General features: G+C 47.9%; 1 protein-coding gene across 11 annotated transcripts in view; it reads left to right on the forward strand.

Moving 5' to 3' along the window:
* Positions 1-15,281, forward strand: part of ARVCF (ARVCF delta catenin family member) — a 50,642-nt gene that overhangs the window by 725 nt on the left and 34,636 nt on the right. For 9 of the 11 annotated variants that reach the window (XM_081286056.1, XM_081286050.1, XM_081286058.1 and 6 more), the window contains exon 2: positions 5,117-5,170. The exons of the other annotated variants lie outside the window; for them this stretch is intronic. The gene's annotated coding sequence lies outside the window, so the exon portion shown is untranslated. The remainder of the gene's footprint in view (positions 1-5,116; positions 5,171-15,281) is intronic. 11 annotated transcript variants of the gene reach the window in all.

The following is a 15,281-nucleotide window of genomic DNA, read 5'->3' on the forward strand; positions in this document are numbered from 1 at the left end:
CTGCCGCTGCCGCTGCCGCCTGGGGAATGAGCGAGAGACACCGCCGGGGATCCCTGTCTGGTATCCCGGCCTGGGTCACTTCCCCACGTCATCCCTGCCACCTTCTCTGTCGGACGCAGGTCCTGGTTACTCTGAGTAGTGTGTAATCTGGGATTGCTGAGGAGTTGCCCAGGGCAGGAGTCTAAGTTCCCTAGCTTTCCCATTTTAACTCTTTAATAATTCAGTACTGGGTTACATTTAATCCTTTCTGATTGTGTTATCTATCAGATTGAATATCGAACTAAAAAACTTTGGCTCCTTCTCTCTAAATTCAGACATATTCAGACCCCTGGGTGTCAACCTTTAGGGTAAGTAGTCTCTTCCTCACCAACCCCCCACCTTTCTTATTGGCAACATCCCCAGCCCTTTTTTATTTTTAAATTTTGAGACAGATTCTCTAAGTTGCTGAGGCTGTCTTTGAACTTGTGATCTTTCTGCCTAAACCTCCTGAGTTGCTGGATTACAGGCCTCCTCAGGCTTTCTCCACTACACTGGTCTGGTGATATGAGCTAACAATCTCAGGTGGTCATGCACATTCCACATTGTAATGCACACGCCAGAATGTATTAGCCCAGAGGGTGGAGTGATGAGCAAGATGCCTCTCAGGGGAAATCATCCCCTGAACACCAGCCAGAGGTACACTGGGAACCTCCAGCCCCTTGGTGACTATAGCCCTTCTGCCTCTACTCCAGGATCCAGGCTGTGGTCATAGAGTTGGTCCATTCAGAGCAGATGCTGCTTATCTTGTGCTCCTTGTATCTTTGGACCTGAGATAGTGTTGGACACCAGAGACAGAGTTCTCTGGTCCAGCATTGTAGAGCCATGTCCAGTCAGTTCCTGAGCAGGTAGTACAGGCTTTGGGATCTGGAAAGGCATAGACTTTTCCCCCATCCTTGTCCCATCCCAACTGAGGTGATTGCTCTCTGCTGTCCCCTAACTTCATACCTATTTTCTGTTTGGGGTGCACCAGGGCCCCTCATATGACTGAGCACAGAGTATTTACTAAGCACAAGAACTCAAGTACAAAATTGGTGAGGAGGGTGATCCTGAGAACAGCCTCCCACTGGATTTTTCTAGCTGGACTGCCTTTGGGATTTGTGTAGACCCGAGGACCTGCTATCCAAAGCTGGAACTCCATTCAGCCCTTTGTCCTGCTTAAACTCTGTTCTGCTCCCACCACCTGTCACAATTAGACTGCTTGATTTCCTATGTTAGCTCTGACACCCACTCTAGAGGTGGCCCTTCAAATCTCTTCCAAGTCCCAGAGGCCCTTTGCATTTCTCAACCTCTCTCATGAGAATGGGGCTGCAGCTCTGTTTGTGCTTCACAAGGACTCAGGCTGAGTTATTTCACACCAAGAAGCCTAGGGGGCACAAGGCAAGCCTGGAGTGAGAGCAGAAGTAATGAGATACCCTGCAAGGGGGAGCCAGGAGTATGCCAAGGATACCAGGCATGTCTGGCCAGCCCCCGCATCTGTCATATTCTCTAACACAGGGGGAGGGGGCAGAGTTTCAGTTGGAGTCAAGGCCCACTCTGCCAGGAATGGAGGATGGAGGAGTCCCTGAGGCAGCACTGCAAGAGACTAGGTGGGCCACAAGAAAGTCTGGAGACTTCCAGACAGTAACTCCTGTTGAGAGACAATTTATGTTCTTTTACAACAGGCTTTCATTAAGGTCAGGATGAGGTTTTAGGCCACTCTGTAAAAACCCCAGAATTAGGAAGATAGAGGGTCAGAGATCCCTTTGTGGACGTTCTAGCTAAGGAGCTCACCTATCAGCCTGTTTCAGGTTGAGAAGATATTTTCAGAATTGGCAGACATACACACACACACACACACACGTGTCTTCCTTTCTCCACTGAGTCATTCACTGGCCCTTTTCACTGCTTCTGCCCAGTGAGGGGCTGCTGACCTCTTGCAAAGCAACTAGGGGCCAGCCATGGCCACCAGAGGGCAGCTGGGACCATGGTCATGGCAGACAAGACCATCTTCACTCAGTCTCCTTCTAAGGGCTAGAACCTTTCCTGAGGTGCCCACCTGGGAGGCCAAAGCTCTGCTTCCTCTGGGCTACTTGTCAAGAATGTGGATCTGGAAAAGAGATCATGGGGCAAGCCCCTTGGTGCCCCTTACACTTGGATGTAGACTCCAGGGCCAAATGGTGGGAACAGTGAAAAATGGAGCCCTGTGCTTGCATGGCCCTGGAAGCCCTCTTTCAGACATGCACCCCAGCCACTTTCCCAAGCCTGGTCCTGTCACCACAGCAGGGTACAGGCTTGGGTTGTGTCCTCATGATGTTCTCAGGGTGGTAGCTGCCTAGAGGAACACATTGGTTTTGCTATGGTGGACATCATTGTCATTGGGAAACATGAATCTCCCCTGTTCAGTGGTGGCCAAGGTGTGGTCCATAAATATGCCCACCTTGGTTTCTGGAAGAACATATCCCCAGCTACTTGTATTCAGTTCCACCTCTGCTCACAGAGCGGGTTTGGAGGAGATCTGTCTAGGGTTATAGCCTACCAAGTTCACACTGCAGCCATATAAAGCAAGCTCTCAGACCTATCTGATCTCACTGGGCCATGGGCCCCAAGCCGCGTGCCTAGCATGCCCAATCCAGATCCTGTCCCCACTGTGGACTCAGCTTGTGACCATAGGAACTGCCTCATGCAGTTCATATTCTTAGGACTTGTAGCTCATGGTCTGGTTGCATGACTGGTCCTTGCAGCCTGGGCTGGGCTCATGCCCTAGTCTGTGTCTTCTGTTTGGGCCACAGATACTACATCAGAGCTGTAGAACTTCCCAGGACTGGAGGTGGTTCTGTGGGGAGTGGGCAGGGCCTGGTAGTACCCCAGGGCTTGGCTGTGACTAGGAAGTTTGGTGGGGAGTCCCAGCATGGAGTGGCCATGGTAAGGATAGGACCAGGCCAACCTATTTGTTGGATGAACCATCTGACAAGGTTGGTGGCTCTCCTAGCTACAAGATTCCTATTTCTGAGTCCTTGACCAGATGGATGACCCCTGAGCCTATAGACTAGCCTCAAGGAGTGTTGAAAGGGTCTTCTCAAATGGGTATCTCCTACCCCCTTGTCACAATTCTCATCATTAGATCTATCTTCATATCTCTGTTCTGTCACTTCTTAAATCACTTCCTCCATCCATCTACTGCCTCAGGGCTTCCAGAAGGCTGGCTACAATCATTCTGCCTTGACATCACCTGTATGAAGCCACTATGACAAGGACACTCTTAAGACCGAGACACATTCCTTCTGGCTACCACTATTCTGCCTCCACAGTCCCTTCTTCTTCCCCATCACTGCTCCCACCACCACCTCTGAGGCACCTTGCAAGGCAGGAGCCCCATTCTTCTTGAGGATGTGCCATCCCCAGCTGGGTAGAAATTATGGAGAACTCTGGAGACAGGAAGATCTGAGCTCAGATGTTGGTCCAATCACTTTCTGTCCTGGACCTGGTTTCATCATCTATAAAATGAGGTGTTAGCTGTACTCAGGGCACCTAGGAGGAATCAGTGAGATGTTGGCAGACATCCTGCATTGCACAAAACAGCGACACATGGCAAGTCCTGAGGAGAGACTGTAAGATATCAAGGTTGATGATAAATTCACACAGTTCTTTGTGGGACAAAATTGTTGTGAATATTTAAACTAAAAGCAAATGTGTCCCAGAGATGTCATATTGAGAGGAAGGATTCCTGAGCCTCAGACCTCAGGATAGGAGCAGCATTTTTATCTACTTGGGTAGAGGGTATTAGGGGCTAGCCCTAAACCATGCCTACCTGCTGCTTCCAGATAAGTCCTTCCAGGCTGGTCTATACACAGATGCACACTAATTGTGCACATGAGCATACACCAGCTTGGAGCCCCAGTTTGTTCCTGCCTCTGACTTCCAGGTCCTAATCCCCTAACCCCTAATGTTGCTGCCCTGACCCATGGCCTGTTCCCACTCCTACACAAAGTTCTTCCCCATGATGAAGGGGCTGTTGGCACACCCAAATAGATTACATCCACACAGGTTGGGTAGAGACTCAGAACAATCTGGAGAATACCATAGAGCAGAGGCAAAAGAACTCCCAGCATTACCAGCTTTCTCCTCAGACATGGCTTCCCAATACCCTCCACTCAGGTAAAAGAAAGTGCTTCCCAACCAAGGCCATCCCTCCCTGCATATCTATGCCATTCTGGTTCTCATTTTTACAACATGGGTGCTTTGGCAGTCTCCAGGTGTGGATATAATTAGAGGGAATGTGTCCCCAGGCTATTGGCTGGGACAGGAAGTGTGTGGTTCCAGTACTGTGAGCTGTGGCCTATGTGAGGGACAGGTGCCACCTTGTCCCCATCTTGGCTCCATACAATGTGGTCACCCAAGAGCCAGGTCCCAGGTTGCACTTGAACATAGCTCTGGGATCAGTAGCCTACCTGCCACTGGTATCTTATGGACTGGGGAGCTGCTGCCTATTTGGGAGAACAAAAGATCTGGGCTGGCCTCTGGGAGCATCAGGAGAGGCAGATACTATTCCGTAGTACAGGAGTAGACTCTAGGGTAGAAGGATCAGGGCCATGTTGGTGGAGGAATTGTGAACACCTGAGTAGGCCACCAGAACTGTGGTCCTAACTGTCTCTTGTGCGGGACTTCTCTCTTTATGCTTCTTATCAGGATAAAATGAGCCCAGCCTTCTGGAAGGGGAAAAGAGGTGCACACCTCTGAACTCTCAACAATGTTAGAAATACAAGAGGGGCTGGAAATATAGCTGAGTGGTAGAGTGCCTACCTAGTATGCATGAGGCCCTGGGTTTGATCCCCAGTGCTACAAAGGGAAAAGAAGGAAAGGAAGGAAGGGTGGAAGGAAGGAAAGAGAAGTTGACTTGATATAAACTAGGTGCCAGCGACATTAGGACAAGAAAGTGCACACAAGTGTGTGGTTATGAGTCAGGAGCACTGCAGGATGACCTTAGGGTTCAGAATGACATCATTCTGATTTGGAGTAATCTGGACCATTACATCTTAATCCAGAAGGAATTCACCCTAGCCGGGGTAGCGTTAAACAGTGCCCTCTGGTTTCTCTGCAGGAGCCAGAGTCCACAGGATGGGCATTAGGAGATGCTGATCTCCCATAGAGACAGGTAAGTGGCCTGAGGTTGGCCTGAGCATATCTGTTTCCCACACAAGACAGCATAGTCTTGCTGAACCTGGCAGGTGTGGTCAATAGAGAATGGATGGGCACTGTCATCCATCCTGGTCATCTTTACCTTGGTTGAGCTTTATAACCTTTTGTATAAAGGCTGGATATGGCAACCCCTGCTGGATTCCCTAATGGTCCCAATGTGGGCAGCAGCCACCAGTTTGATGTCTGACTTGAGGACAACCCTCTGGTGGACCCAACCTACCAGATTGATGGTATGTATTGATTAGGACATTAGCTGGTTCTGATCCCCATCCAGTTTGGCTTGGACACCAGCCATTGCAGTCTGGGTGTCAGCACAGCCGGCCCAGCCTTGTGTTCATCTCAGGGTAGCTCCTAGGAGATTGGAGCACCTGGCTGGTCGTAGCTGATGGGCCTCAAGGCCAGCTTCCACAGACTTTGTCTGAAAGAGGCAAATAATGAATATTGCAGTTTTTCAGGTTTGTGATCTCTGTCACAGCCACATTACTCTGCCATTGTAGAGCAAGAACAACTGTAGACAATTCTAGCAATGATCTATCTTTCTTTCTTTCCTTCCTTCCTTCCTTCTTTCTTTCCTTCTTTCTTTCCTTCTTTTTGTTTTTTGGTTTTCAAACCAGGGATTGAACCCAGGGGTACTGAACCACTGACCAACACTTCTAGCCCTAGCAAATGATATCCTGCTCTGAGCACAGCTGGGGGTTATATGTTCTGGCCCCTGCCAGTGGTGTTATCTGTGTTTTGAGTTCATCTGTTAATTATAGCTCACTGAGATGTGGTACTGGGAAGATACAACAGATTGGAAGGCCGAGTGATAATTATGTCCCCCTATACCCTTTTGAATAGAAGGGACTCCCTGATGGCACCTGACACCCTGTCAAGAATACTGCTGTGATGGTTGCTGTTGGGCAGAATGGGTGATTGGTTACAAAAAGTATTCCTAGTTACTCTTGTTCCTCCAGTACAGATGCCCAGTTCCCAGCCAGCTATCTGTCCATTTCCCTACCTAGTGAGTGCTGTCTTGGGAGGCTCAACTAATGACAGCCCTGTGGATTCTTAGTGACACTTATCACCCAGTGTGGAAGCCTTGCCCACTGGTACTGTGCTTGGGAGAAGGTGGTAGCAGCAGACCCAGGAACCCCTAGGTCTTTGGGTGCCTGAGTGTTCTGTACAAAGGGATGTAGGGGAAGGGAGAGAGAGAAAGAGAGGTCTGGTTTCTCATTCCTTGTTCCCAAGCACCTTGGGTGTGGGAAGTTGCTGACCAGGCCAGCCTAGGTCAGCCTGGGAGGAGCTAAGTCTGTTGCTGACTCCTGTGTGGGAGGACCAGTATCTGGCCAAGTATTTCAGTGCTCAGGTCATTGACCCATACAGGGAATTCTGGGAAGAAGAGGCTCAGGCTGTGTCCAGGGCTTACTGGGCTGGAGTGTCCAGGACTTGGGACATAACATTGCTTGTGACAGAAGGTAACAGTGTCTGGAGACAACAGCGTGAGGAGAGAGTGGCTCCCATCCCCCTTAACTTCTTAGGGAGGCGAGGTCAGATGTCATCTCTAATAACAAAATCTATGGGGGCACGGGAGCTAAACACATCCAAGGCTACCTGGCCCTTATCACCTGATTTTCCTGCCATTGCTCACTCCTTTCCTGTCCCTCTATCTCTTTTCCTGCTTCCAATTCCTGGTCTTCTCCTCATATCTATTGCTCTGTTTCTTTCTCTCTTTCTCCCCCTCTTTTTCTTTTTTCTCCTTGCCTCTACTCTGACCATGGAGTGTTGTGATTGATTATTCATGTCCGACCTAGGCATTAGATGAATGGGTGATGGCATTTGTAGTGGACCACATTTCACAGACTAGCAAGTAGAAGCCAGGCCCATACTTATTGGTTCCCTGTTCTGCTGGGCCCCAGGATATAGTTCTGCCCATAACCAGGAAGGAGATAGGAGGGAGACATCAAAGCCAAGTTGAGATAGGGACTGATATAAACACACATGTGTGTCCTACACTCGGCTTTGATAACATCTCCCACTCCCTGAGCCCCATGCCCAACATTGGGCATGGCAACCCCACCAGGCCCAGCCCCGCCCTTGAGAAGCTCCCAGTCTGGCTGAGAAGGTAGATATCAAACAGGGAAACAGTGGCTAACTGTGGGATTGTGAGATGGTGAATGGCGGGGCTTCCTGGGGATGGAAAGCTGGAGGGCCATGTGATGGGTTGGCATATGCTGATGCCAGGCGTAGGTGACAAGGGCTGGTGGGGGCCAGCCCTGGTATTCCCTCTCAGAAACAGGCACCCAGCCCAGCCTGTCCCTGTGCTGGGTTTCCCCTGGGGTCTTGATGGGTTTCTTAGCCCTTAATATGAGCCTTTCTATATTAAAGATATTAATTATTTGCTCATCTCCCTGCCTGCTGAATATTTTTCTCAGCTTTTTAATTTTTGTTTTTGACAGTTTTTGATGTTCAGAAATTTTTCATACTTTGTAGCAAAATGTTGGATTTTTTCCCTTTCTTTAGTTGTTCCATCGCTCTGTGTATAGTCCTCCTCAGCATGTAGCCAGATAAATACATGTTTGTCTTCTCTTCTAGTAGATGTTTCTACTTTAGTTCTTAACACTTAGCATTTAATCCATCTAGAATTTTTTTTTACATAAACATCAGGTGAGAGTTTAGTTTTTCCTGTTGCATATGAACCATTTATTGCCTAATATCTTGCCTAATGTCACTAGAAGTTGGAAATGTTTTGATGTCCTTATGTCCTCAGGTTTGCTATCACTGGTGACAGGCAGGCAGTCCCTAGTTACAGACAGTCCCTACACTCAGCTTTGATAACAGCTCCCAATCCCTGAGCTCCATGCCCAACATTGGCCATCACAGCCACATCAGGCCCAGGTTTGCTTGTTACTTTTTAACTAAAAGACGAAGTAAGGGAGACTCCATGTGATCAGTCTTTATTCTCAATGTTTTGGTTGCTCTGCGTGTTTCTTTGAATGTGTGTTGAATTACTGCAAGCTCCCCTCCCTGAGATCTCTATGGGACTCCCTTGAAACTCATGCTGCTTAAGCAGGCTGACCCTCCTTGCATAGGTTGTGGTATACTTGGGGCCCATTGACCAAGAGCAGGGGACTTGGTCCCTGTTGTGATAGGACCCTCCCTAGAAGCCCGGAATGTAACCTGGACCTCTTTGTAGGTGTCTAGCCTTTAGATACCACATTCTGGCTACTGTTAGGGTCATTGCAGGACCCCCAGGGTCCCCGATCCCTGAGCTGTCCCTGAGGAGCTTGAGTCTCCTGATATCAGCTTATATGATCTTTCACCTGGGGGCACCCCTTGACCAAGCAGCTTTGTCATGCTGGGAGTGGGGTGGGTGTTAAGCCAGTTGGCCTCATCTTCAGGGATCACCAACTTTGGCATCTTCATGATTCAAGGTAGAGGCACTTCCCTCACTCATGTTCTATATGTGTCCCAGCCACAAGGGCTGGTGGACAATTCAGTTGATCTGTCTGCCACATAAGAACCTTGCCTGCATGACTGGAGAGCCTAATATAGGCTAGCCAGGTACTTCACCTTGCCATCCCTTTCTCAGTATGATTTGTGACTAGTGGTATGGCCTATGCTGTAAGAATGGCAAGGCCTATAGTGTCCAGGCCATCAGATGAAGTGGCCTAGCTGTGTTCTCTGCCTGAGGGCTCTCCTGGGCAGTCTTCATTTGCTGCCACCAGATGGCTATTTTGGTGTCCACAACCCCCACTCCCCTGCCCCCGTTTTTATAGGCCCCCAGCCTCATTGTTGTCTTCTCCAGAGCTTCCTTTACTCCTTGTGCTCTTCCCTTGGACCTCATACAGTCATTCTGACTATAGTCACCTTCTAGCTGTTCCCTGCCAGGATTGTCCTAGGGGATCTGCTCATGAATGCCTCTGGACTCAGGCTGAGTGAAGTGCCTTCCTTCTCTAAGGCTTGGGTACCCTTTGTCCTGGCCTGACCCTCAGCTGCGGGGACCCAGCAGTCATCAGTTCAGCTCTGTGTGGTAAGAATGCCCCTGTGGAATGCCCCTCAGCAGCTCAGACTTGATTCTGATTCCTAATTTTTTCCTTTTAGTGGGTGGGGGGGCAGAACTGACCTGATCTTGACACTTTGCAGCTCTGAGTTGGCTAATACGTCTTTAGTTAAACTTTTTATGTTCAAAATACTTTCACTGTCCTTCAAATTCTTATTAGGCCATTCCAGAGTCTGAAAGTACTTGCTTCCCTCTGCATTTTGTGAGATAATGAGTCTGCAGAGATGGCTCCCTGCTGTGTTTTCCTTGGGGCTGTCCTTTGTGCCCTGGAGGGAGGTGCTACATGCCCTCAGGGCTCATCCCAGCTGGTCAGGATCTTGGCCACAGTCCCTAAAGGGTCTTGAGTGTACAGATGGGAAAACTGATACCTGGACCACTGAGGAATCTAGAATTATGTAGGCAGAGGAATCTCAGGCCCAGGCAAGGCCCAGCCTTCACAAAGCAGGTCTTCCTTCTCAAATGATCCACCTCCTACACCAAGCCCTGAGTCTTGTGATGCCAAGATGTGCCTTATATTATCCACATCTAGGTGGGCCAGGCTCTCCTGGGTGTGCCCAAGAGACAAAGAGGCTAGCTGACAAGAGACCAAGTGTCTGAGGTGCCAGCATCCCTCTTTTTGCCTTTAATTTTTAATAGTAGATCTGTATGTGCTGGAAAATGTAGAAAACACAGAAAAGTAAGGAAAAGACATACTTGCATATCTCCACACCCCAGCACTGCCTGTCCTTTACCATATGGTTTTTTTTTTTTTTAAAGAGAGAGTGAGAGAGGAGAGAGAGAGAGAGAGAGAGAGAGAGAGAGAGAGAGAGAGAATTTTTTTAATATTTATTCTTTAGTTCTCGGCGGACACAACATCTTTGTTGGTATGTGGTGCTGAGGATCGAACCCGGGCCGCACGCATGCCAGGCGAGCGCGCTACCACTTGAGCCACATCCCCAGCCCCTACCATATGGTTTTTATTTTCATTTTATTTTGTACTGGTAGGAATCAAACTCAAGGTCTTATGTGTGGTAGAACAGTTACTTTACCATTGAGCCACACTCTGCCTTGTGGTTTTTTTGTTGTTTTGTTGGTTGGTTGGTTGGTTGGTTGGTTGATTAGTACTGGAGATCGAAGCTAGGGTGCTTAACCACTGAGCAATATCCCCCAGCCATTTTGATTTTTTAAATTTTGAGGTGGGGGGTCTCATTAAGTTGCTTAGAGCCTCATTGTATTGCTGAGACTGGCTTCAAACTAACAATCCTCCTGCCTCAGCCTCTCAAGTCACTGGGATTACCAGTGTGCACTACCACTGCCATGCGGTGTTTAAGTATGATGTGGGTTGGGTTCCTAGTTCCCTAGTGTCCCCTCATTGGCATTTCCTATTGCTAAAGTCTAGATGAGTGGCAAATATGAGTGGGAAGGGGATAGGTTTCCCTCTCTCTACCCACGTGCCCCATGGTATTGGGCCTGCCTCTCCTTAACACTCCTGACTTGTTCCCCCTTGTCCCTTGCATTTTCCCCAAAGGGCTTGTGAAATTTGTCCTTTATCCCATCATGGACATTCAAAATGTTTCCATTTCTTCTTCATCGTTAGGGATGCTGCAATAAACATCTTATGCCCCAAGCCACTTTTATGTATTTGAACAACTTGAACTTGAACCTTGAGGTCTTGGCAAGGCAGGCAATGTGTCTGCTGTGGTCAGTGCCTTGGCAGGGAGGATCACACACCAGTGAAGCCTAGGAGCATAGCCTGTGACCAATGCCAGCCCTTCTCACAAGAAACATCCAGGTCCATCTCTGCAAATAGAGCCTATTCTGGGACCTGCCGAGAAGATGAGTCTTTCTGGGAAAACAATGTAGAGAACCATACTGCCAGCTAGGAACCCTCTCTCCACCCACTGCTCCTCACCTATAAAATGGGAGCCTAAATCCCCTGGCAGGCATGTATGAGGTGACAGCACTTCTAGTACTACATCAAGATACCCAGGCTGCCCTGGACCTGAAACTGATCCCTACTGATTGTGTCAGACACCACACAGTAGGTCTTGAGGAACCCAGACCATTTTGGGCCTGGGCCTGGTCGCAGTCCTGGTCTCGGTCCCCATCCTGGTCCTTATAGAGCCTGCCTCAAAGACCGCACAGGGTAGGTCTTTAGGAACCTAAACTATCCTGGGTCTGGGACTGGTCTCCACAGAACCTACCATAGGCACAGTGCTGAGTAGGTGCTGGGGCCTTCCTCTCTGTTTATGACTCTACCACCTGGTCTCCTAGTCATGGCCTTCCTCACCCCCAGCACAGACCCCTTGAGAGTCAGAGGTCTGGTAGTGCTAGCATCCCTGCATATGACCACCTCCCAGGTGAGTCATTGATGGACCCTGGCAGTCAGGGTAGCAGCCTTAGAGCTAAGTCTACTGTATACATATCTAGCGGCCCCTCAGCTCCTCTCATCCCCTTGCAGAGGCCTATGTTAGGGTAGGGGCTCTAGGATTCTGCTCAGGGGGTTAGCTGTACCCCTCAAAACATGCCATGAGCTCTTCAGTCCATTCACCATTAGTAAGAGTGGGGTGCTGGAAACTGCCCAGACATCTGACAGGGTGAGGGGGAAGCAAGAGTGGGGACAGGGTTGGATGCAGTCAAGGAAAGGGTAGAGGAATATAGGGGATGGAGGGAAGCAGGGGGAAATGAGGGGACAGGGAGATGTGCGATATTGGGGGAGACAAGAGTGCCAGAGGAGGTAGATAGGGATACAGAGGAAGGAAGTGAGCAGATGATTGGAGGACCAGGCCCCTTGTGCAGAGACAGGAAGAAGGAAGATGCTAAGCACCCTGGGCCAAATACTGTGCCTTCTGAGAACAGGGATTGCTGGGGAGGGGACTTTGCTGAACGCACTGGGAGATGGCAGCCCCTTAGCCATGGAATTTCTGGGGACCCCCCCCCCCCAGCCAGTATAGACTATAAGCTTCACCTGGTCCTTCCAACCTGGAGAAGATGGGGGTGGGGATCATTGCTATTCAGGGCCCTGGAGAAGATGAGCATGCCAAAACTACTTTCCTTCTGCTGGGGCTTCCATCCAGCTATCCTGACCACTGCAGCCTCAGTCCTGGCTTGGGACCAGGGCTTTGCATGAGACTAAGACCATCTTCCCTCATGGGCCTCACAGTGAGTGGGCCCTTTCCAGTCTTCATATTTCTTTGGCATTTGCCCATCATCTACAGGGAGCTATTGTTTTTTTGTTGTTGTTGTTGTTTTGTTTTGTTTTGTTGTGTTTAAAGAGAGAGAAAGAGAGAGGGAGAGAGAATTTTTTTTTAATATTTATTTTTTAGTTTTCGGTGGATACCATCTTTGTTTGTATGTGGTGCTGAGGATCGAACCCTGGCCGCATGCATGCCAGGCGAGTGTGCTACCGCTTGAGCCACATCCCCAGCCCAGGAGCTATTGTTTTTAAGGAAACTAATTCACTGAGTATTTTGTGCTCAGAGTAATAATTCCAGATATTTATTTACCAAACCTATGAAAAAGGCATTGGTTAATTTTAAATTAAGCCTTGTAGTCACAGACTTATGTCTTTTCAGACCCAGGGATTTCCAGAGTAGCTAAGCATGGTGTAGAGGAGAAGGCATCTGTGATGGTAGCCCAGACAGCCTGTGCCCTGGAAGAGCCTTGGGCCATGATCCTTGGGGTTCATTGTATAATATGGCAGTCTTCTTGTTCCTGGTAACTTGGCTTCAGCGTACTCAGAGCCTCCCCATCCCTGTTGATGGGGATGACCTCCCAGAGCCAACACTGGTAAGATGAGGACTGCAGGCTTGAGCAGGGATGGGTAGGAGTGAAGGAAGGATGGCTTTCCCTCTGGTGGGATCTGCTTCTGCTGGAGCCATGGAAGTTCCTGCATTGGACATGTTTCTTTTGCCCACTCTTTCAGCAAATATTTAATTGATCTTCCCTCTTAATACCATCTTGAGCTTCTCATTGCCTTCAGTATAAAAACCGTGCAAGTTCCTGTGAGACTGCCATCTCACTTTTTATCTAAGTCTCAGCCATCTTAATTAACTCTGATGACTGCCTATCAGTTCCTTGTCTCAGCAGTTGTTCCCCTTCCCCATCTTTCTAAATGTGGAGATCCCAAGGCATCGCCTTCTGAGCCTGCTGCAGCCCAAAGCAGTCTTTCTCCTGACATTTCTGGAGTTTTCTGCAAACATCTGTGTCAATGCAGGGAACAAACTCCGATTCTTGAACACAGGAACTGCACTGCTTTTCTGGCCTGGGCACTGTTCTCTGACTTTTCCCTGCTTCCTCAGTGCAGCAGAAACAAATTGAGCACCTGCTATGTGCCAGATACTATGCCAGCTGGTGCCTAGTTCTGGCCTGAAATTCCATAGAGGCCAAGGTGGCCTTGTTTCCCCCACCCAGACCACCCTTCCAGATGGTGGCCAAGGAAAATTTAGATTTTTTTTTTTTTTTTGTGTGTGTGTGTGTGTGTGTGTTGCTGGGGATTGAACCCAGGAGTGCTTAGCGCAGAGCTACATTCCCCAGCCTTTTTTTAAATTTTTTGAGACAGGGTCTCAGTAAGTTGCTGAGGCTGACCTTGAACTCATGATCCTTCTGCCTCAGCTTCCCAATTAGGTGGAACTTTAGGCATGCATCACCATGTGCAGCTCACAGCTGTGTTTTCTGCAGCTTCAGTTACTTGTGGTTAGCTCTGTTCTGAAAATATTAAATGGAAAGTTGCAGAAGTAAACAATTCATAAGTTTTGGGGCTGGGGATGTGGCTCAAGCGGTAGCGCGCTCGCCTGGTGTGTGTGCGGCCCGGGTTCGATCCTCAGCACCACATACAAACAAAGATGTTGTGTCCGCTGATAACTGAAAAATAAATATTGAAATTCTCTCTCCTCTCTCTCTCCCTCTCTCACTCTCTCTTAAAAAAAATTCATAAGTTTTAAATTGTACATCATTTTTAAGTATGTCTTTCACCTCACTTCTTCTCATCATGTAGGCATTGTATCAGCTCATATCATCAGAAGAAGGGTGAATATGGTACAATAAGGTATTTTGAGAGAGACCACATTCACATAAATTTTATTACAGTGTAATTGCTCAATGTTATCAGTTATTGTTATACTCCTGCTGTGACTATTTTATGTTAAACTTTATCACTGATATATATGTACACATATATGTGTGTGTGTGTATGCATATATATAAACAGTAAAAAATAGGGTACTACTATCTGTGGTTTCAGGCATTCATGGGGGTTTGGAATGTATTATGCACAGATAAGGGAGGACTATTGTATTGAAGTTTTTCTGTTTCTTCACAATTCAGTCATGGTAGATTGTGTGTTTGTAAGAATTTATCCATTTTATCTAGGCTATGTAATTTGTTAGCTCATAATTTTTTTTTTTTTTAATTTGGTACTGGGGATTGAACCTAGGGCCTTGTGCATACAAGGCAAGCACTCTAGCAACTGAGCTATATCCCCAGCCCACATAGTTGCTTTATAATATTCTCTTACCAGTGTTTTATTTTAAAATACAAAGAAAAGACATGCCAGAACAAGAGAGTTTTTTGTTTTACTTTGTTGTTTGTTTATTTTTTGACTTGGTTGGATCTTGTTTTATATTTCTTGAATTCACACTTAATGTGTTGCAATCATCAATCCTGATTTCCCATGATAATAAAAATGCTCCCTGGTCAGTTGACAGCAACCTGTTTCAGACAACCAAAGCTGTCTTGATAAATTCAGAATCCTAGAGTCTTGCTGGAAGAATCAGTTCCTTGTCTCAGCAGTTGTTCCCTAGAAGAATGATGCCTTCATGCCCAAGCTGGGTACTTCTTACCAAATCATAGTGGTGGCCACCCCCAGATTTAAATCCAGCAGTACAAGCACAGGATCCCATTTTTTTCAGGCCTTATAGATCCTGGAGTTTTTCTTTTTCTTTTGGTTCTTAAAGCAAAACTGCTTTCTTGGTGTCCAGGGTTCCAGGTGAGACATATTCACTGCCTCCAGAGGGAAAGCCATTCAGAGGGAATGATAAAATTATGA

The sequence above is a fragment of the Spermophilus citellus genome (genome assembly GCF_964194105.1).
Source record: "Spermophilus citellus genome assembly, chromosome: 3".
Classification (NCBI taxonomy): domain Eukaryota; kingdom Metazoa; phylum Chordata; class Mammalia; order Rodentia; family Sciuridae; genus Spermophilus; species Spermophilus citellus.